Source organism: Eubalaena glacialis, chromosome 4 (genome assembly GCF_028564815.1).
Source record: "Eubalaena glacialis isolate mEubGla1 chromosome 4, mEubGla1.1.hap2.+ XY, whole genome shotgun sequence".
NCBI lineage: Eukaryota > Metazoa > Chordata > Mammalia > Artiodactyla > Balaenidae > Eubalaena > Eubalaena glacialis.
This window is the reverse complement of record NC_083719.1, coordinates 173,617,622-173,624,051: the sequence shown is the minus strand read 5'-3', so window position 1 is coordinate 173,624,051 and position 6,430 is coordinate 173,617,622.

The following is a 6,430-nucleotide window of genomic DNA, read 5'->3' as shown; positions in this document are numbered from 1 at the left end:
GGGCTGTGGTGGAGGCCCGAGGGGACTTTGGTGTGGTTTGAAATAATTTTTTTTTTTAATTTTCAATGATGAATTGTGAAAAGGTAGACAAAGTAAAGGACACTGAGAACTGGTGCTTGATGGCTGCTGTCCAGATACTGCCCTATGCCCTTCAACACACTGTGGGGTGTTGGGGCCACTAGAATCCCATTTTACAGGTGAGGCACAGAGAGGCCAAGACATTTGAGAGAGGTCACACAGCAAGCCGATAGCAGGGCAGGGATATAAATCCAGACCTGCTTTAGTTAACCCAAACCCATCAACACAACCATGTGTTGTATTTTTCTTTTTAATTGAATTTTATCGTTTTAGACTTTTTTTGTGGAAAAATATACCTAACATGAAATTCGCCATTTTACTGTACAATTGAGTGGCATTAAGTACATTCACGAAGTGTTGTGCAACCATCACCATTATTTACTTCCAAAATTTTTCATCTCCCAAAATAGAATCCCAGTGCCAATTAAGCAATAACTCCCATCTCCCCCTCCCTTAACCCCTAGTTAATCTCTAATATCTGCTTTCTGTCTCTGTGGATTTGCTTGTTCTGGACTTTTCATAGAAATAGAATCATGCAACATGCGGCATTTAGGGTCTGGCTTCTTTTATTCAGCATAATGTTTTCAAGGTCTATCCGTGTTGGGACTTCTCTGGCAGTCCATTGGTTAAGACCCCATGCTTCCACTACAGGGACCGTGTGTTTGATCCCTGGTCAGGGAACTAAGATCCCACATGCTGTGCAGTGCAGCCAAAAAAAAAAAAAAAAGCTTTATCTGTGTTGTAGCATGAATCAGTGCTTCATTCCTTTATATGGCTGAGTAATATTCCCTTGATTGGATGGACCACATTTTGTTTATCCACTCACCCACTAATGGACATTTGGGTTATTTCTGCCTTTTGGGTATTGTAAATAGGGCTGCTATGAACATACCCATACAAGTATCTGTGAATCCCAACTTTGAGTTCTTTTCTTATGTTTTTTTTTTCTTACAACACACACACACACACATTTTTCTTATAATACTGTCATTGTCATTGCTTTTTAAAACAGCAGTATTCAGTTATAATTGACATACCAAAACCTGCACATTTTTAATGTGTACAATTTGATGCATTTGATATATGTCTACACCTGTGAAACTGTCACCACATCAAGATAGTGAACATAACCATCACCCTAAGTGTTTCCTCCCACCCCTCCCCTTGGAACCTCTGACCTGTTTTCTGTCAGTTTACATTAGTTTGCACTTTCTAGAATGGCATATAAAAGGAATCGTGCAGTATGTAGCCTTTTGCGTCTGGATTCTTTCACTCAGCATAATGCGCTGGAGGTGCATCCCTGTTGCTGGAGTGTCAACAGTTCACACCTTTTTATTACTGAGAAGTATTCCACTGTGTGTTCATCCATTCCCTTGATGGTGGACATTTGGGTTATTTCCAGTTTGGGACGATTACTAATAAATAAAGCTGCTGGGAGCATTCACGTACCAGGTCTTCTATGAACACCTGCTTTCATTTCTCTAGGCTAAATACTGAGGAGGGGAAGGGCTGACTTATGTTAACTTTTGAAGAAACCGCCAAACTGCCTTTCCAAGTGGCTGCAGCAGTTTGCATTTCCAGCGGCCTGGACAGGAGTTTCAGTTCCTCCCCATCCTTGTCAACACTTGCTGGTGTCAATCTTCTTCACGTTAGTCATCTGGGGGTGGGGATCATGGCGCACACTGTGTTCTGAGTTGTGAGATTCCAGGTGGTTTTATATTCTTTCTACTTTTCTGTTTTGTCTGATTTTTTCTTTTCCAGCATCAAGAATGTGTTACTTTTACAGTCAGGGATCCTCCACCCCATACACACAAACATTGTGTTTTTTCCCCGAATAGGAAAAACAAACAAGAATTAAATACCAGTTAAACAGCTGCTTAGTTTTGCTCAAAAGTTGTATTAAAGGTGCAGGGTTTCCTTTATGAGGTGATGAAAATGTTCTGGAACTAGAGCTGATGTTCACACAGCATTGTGAGAGTACTAAATGTCACTTTAGAATAGCCAAAGTGGTGAATTTTACGTTGTGTGAATTGCATTATAAAATTAGAATAACCTGAGTGCCTCAATGAGATACCACTTTGCATCCAGCTGGTTGGCAAAAATTACCCAGTGAGATGATACCTAGCATGGTGGGAATGGGGTTCCTGGGGAACTCATAGAAAGCTGGGGGGCAGGCGTGTTGTGGTGGCCATGCTGTTTCTTCCTCCTCAAGTGGAATATTCACATGCCTTGCAACATGCTCGAGAGAAATTGCTAGACTTGTTGGAGGTGTCCACGCCTGGAATCTGCCTAAATGCTGAATGGAGGTGGTGGAATATTATACAGCCGTCAAAAAGTATGCCCAGAGGGATGAGTAACAATATGGCCACAGCTCAGAAATAGAATCACCATGCGAAAAAGAGTAAATGACCCCAAGATCACAGGCAGCTTGATGCCATTTTATACAGTTAAAAGCAATATAAATAAAAATGTATATGTATTTTTAATAATTAATAGAGGTATGAAAAATATAGTACAAGGGTTGGATGGGGGTGTTTGAGATGAGAGTCATCTGGTGGGGGTGTTAGTGTCCTGGGGCTGCTGTAACAAGCTACCACAGACTGGGTGGCTTAAAACAACAGGAATTTATTCTCTCACGGTTCTGGAGGCCAGAAGTCCAGGATCAAGGTGTTGGCAGGGCCGTGCTCCCTCCGGAGGCTCTAAGGAAGGATCTTTCTTTTCCTCTTCCAGCTTCTGAGGGCTCCAGGCATTTCTTAGCCTGTCGCTGCAGCACTCCAGCTTCTGCCTCTGTCATCACACGGTCTTCTCCTCTATGTTTCTCCTTGTCTGTCTCTCATAAGGTCTCTCACTTGTCCTTGGATTTGGGGCTCACTCTAAATCCATGGTGATGTCATCTTGAGATCTTTCATTTAATTACATCTGCAAGGACCCTTTTTTCCAAATGAGATCACATTCATAGGTTCTAGAGGTTAAGACTTGGACATATTTTTGGAAGGACACCATTCAATCTGCTAGAGGGGGCAAATATTAATGACTGGTAGGTTTTTATTTTATTTTATTTGTAATTTTTTTAAAAAAGCTTTTTTTTTTGGCTACACTGTGCGGCTTGTGGGATCTTAGTTCCCCGACCAGAAATTGAACGTGGCCCTGGCAGTGAAAGCACAGAGTGCTAACCACTGGACTGCCAGGGAATTCCCCATTTGTAGGTTTTTAAAAATGACTACTAACCAAGTAAACGAAAAGTGGCCCTGGACCCTCCAGTGATGAGAATGTGGCTAGACCAACCATTATTTTATTTTTCATCCTCTCCATATGACATCCTAAAGAAGCGCTCTGGGTTAGTATGTGTTTTTTGAAATTTTATTTTATATTAGAGTAGAGTTGATTTACAATGTTTTGTTAGTTTCAGGTATACAGCAAAGTGATCCATTTATACATATACATATATCCATTATTTTTTAGATTCTTTTCCCATATAGGTTATTACAGAATATTGAGTGGAGTTCCTGGGGTAGTGTTAAGATGCAAATGCCCGGGCGTGCCCAAGATCTTCTCAGGCTGTCTGGCAGGGGTGGGGGGGTGGGGGGGGATCCTTGGAGATTGATCTGTGGTGCCTGCATCCATAGGGGGTAGCCCAGGCCCCTTTGAAGAGCCTCTTTGTCTCTTCTGGGACAGATTCTCCTGGACGATTTTTAAAGAGAATCCAGGTGAATCCCCTCTGCCCACGACCTTCCATGCTTGCTTCACCTGCTCTGAGCCTCAGTTTCCACTCCTGGAAAATGGGCAGATCCCACCTACTCTCAGAGTTGCTGGGGTGCTGGTTGTCAAGCGATGCTATCCCTGTATTTGTTTCACACCAGGGTTTCTCAACCTCAGCACCATAGACATTTTGGATAAGATTTCATTTTTCGTGGAGGGCTGTCCTGAGCGTTGTAGGATGTTTAGCAGCATCCCTGGCCTCTACCCACTAGATGCCAGTATAGAGTTGCCAGATTCAGCAAATACAAATGCAGGATACCTAGGTAAATTTGAATTTCAGATAAACATAGAAAAATTTTTTAGCCTATGTTTGTCCCATGGCACACACTTATACTAAAAAGGCATTTGACAAGGGTGCCAAGACAATTCAATGGGAAATGAACAGTCTTTTCAACAAGTGGTGTTGGGACAATTGTATATCTACATGTGAAAGAATAAAGTTGGACCTCTATCATATATAGGAATAAATATCTGTGACCTTAGAATAAGCAACAGTTACTTAGCTATGATGGAAAAAGCACAAAAGCAACAAAAGGAAAAATAGATAATTTAGATTTCATCATAATTTAAAACTTTTGTGCCACAAATGATACCATCAAGAAAATGAAAAAGGCAACCCACAGAATGGGAGAAAACACACGCAAATCATATACCTGACAAGGGACTTGTATCCAGTATCCAAAAAGAACTCTTACACCTCAATAGTAAAAATATAAATAACAATTTACAAAGGGCAAAGGACTTGAATAGACATTTCTCCCCCCAAACAACAACCTTGAGAAAGAAGAGCAAAATTTGAAAACCACGCTTCCTGATTTTGAAAATTACTCCAAAGCCATAGTAATCATGACAGCATGGTACTAGCATAAGGATAAACAAATATATCAATAAGATAGAATTGGGAATCCAGAAATAAAGCCTTACATTCATCATCAATTGATTTTTAACAAGGATGTTTTCTTAGGCTGTTTGGGCTGCTATAACAAAATACCACCGACTGGATGGCTTAAACAGACATTTATTTCTCACAATTCTGAGGCTATAAGTCCAAAATCAAGATGCTAGCCAATTCAGTTCCTGGTGAGAGCTCTCTTCCTGGCTTGTAGAGGGCCACCTGCTTGCTGTGTCCTCACCTGGTAGAGAGAGAGAGAGAGAGAGAGAGAGAGGGAGGGAGGGAGAGATCTGGTGTCTCTTCTTATGAGGGTACTAATTCCCATTATTAAGGTCCTACCCTCATGATCTCATCAAGCCCTAATTACCTCCCAAAGACCCTACTTCCTAATACCATCACATTGGAGGTTAGTGCTTCAGTATATGAATTTAGGGGGGACACAAACATTCAGTTTATAACAGGTGCCAAGACCATTCAGTGGGGAAGGAATAATCTCTTCGGCAAAAGGTACTAGAAAAACTGGATATCTACGTACAAAAAAATGAAGTTGGACCCCTACCTCACACCATACACAAAATTAACTCAAAATGAATCAAAGACCTAAATGTAAGAGCTAAAATCATACTACTCTTAGAAGAAAACATAGGGGGTTAATCTCCATGACCTTGGATTAGCAATGGTTTCTTGAAAATGACACCCAAAGCACAACCAACAAAAGAAACAAGTAGATCAATGTGCCTTTTTTTTGAGGAGCCCTTGGCCTCTGTATGCTCAAAGCACATGAAGGTGTTGATGGATCTTGAGTTTGCAGGAGAAACATGCCAGAGATGACTGAGAATGGAAGATTTTGAAAAAGTGTGACGATCCTTTTAGTCATCCTTTCAACCTATAAACATAGGTAATAGGACTCCTCCATGTTCTCCCCAAGCAGTAATATGGGCTTGTGACTTGGCCACTGAAACATTTACTGAGCACCTACTGTGTGCTAAGCCTGTGTTCGGCCCTGGGCATACAGCAGTGAATGAGACTGACACAGTTCCTGCCTTCAGAGAACTGATTTCTGCCCCAACTTGGGTTGGGTTCTCTAGAAGCTGAGCCTGAGATGGAGATTCAAGGTTGTATGAGTTTGGGGGAAACTTGTGAGGGAGTGAAGGATGCAGGACAATTTAGGGAAGGAGCAGGCAAGGAAGTGGGCTCAACTGGTGTCAAGCCTCCACTGATCTAGGGGGGACCCTAGAGCATGACAAGCACCAAGTTGGTCTTATTTTGATGCAAGGGATCTGGCCTCTGGTTCCCCATGCCAGTTGGTCCTTGGTGTGGGCTTCCCTAGGGGATGTGTGTTTTGGGGGGCATAACCTCCCTGGTGAGGCAGTTCGGGTGATGGCAATTCACAATGGGTGGCTGTGAGCTGTTAGCAGACAATATTTACAGCAGCTGGGGTAAGGGTGCACCAGCCAGTAAAGGAGATCTGGGTGGGACACGTGCAGCATCCTCTCCAAAAAAATAATGTACATTCGACAAAGAATCACACCGACAATAATTTAATCAAAATTATGATCAATGTGTTACCAAACCAAACTTGGGTCCACTTGCCCACTCGTAGTAAAGCCAATCTACTGACACCAGGTTGTGGTGAAGGAAAGTGCAGCGTTTATTGCAGGGCACCAAGCAAGGAGTACAGGCAGCTAGAGGCTCTCCCTC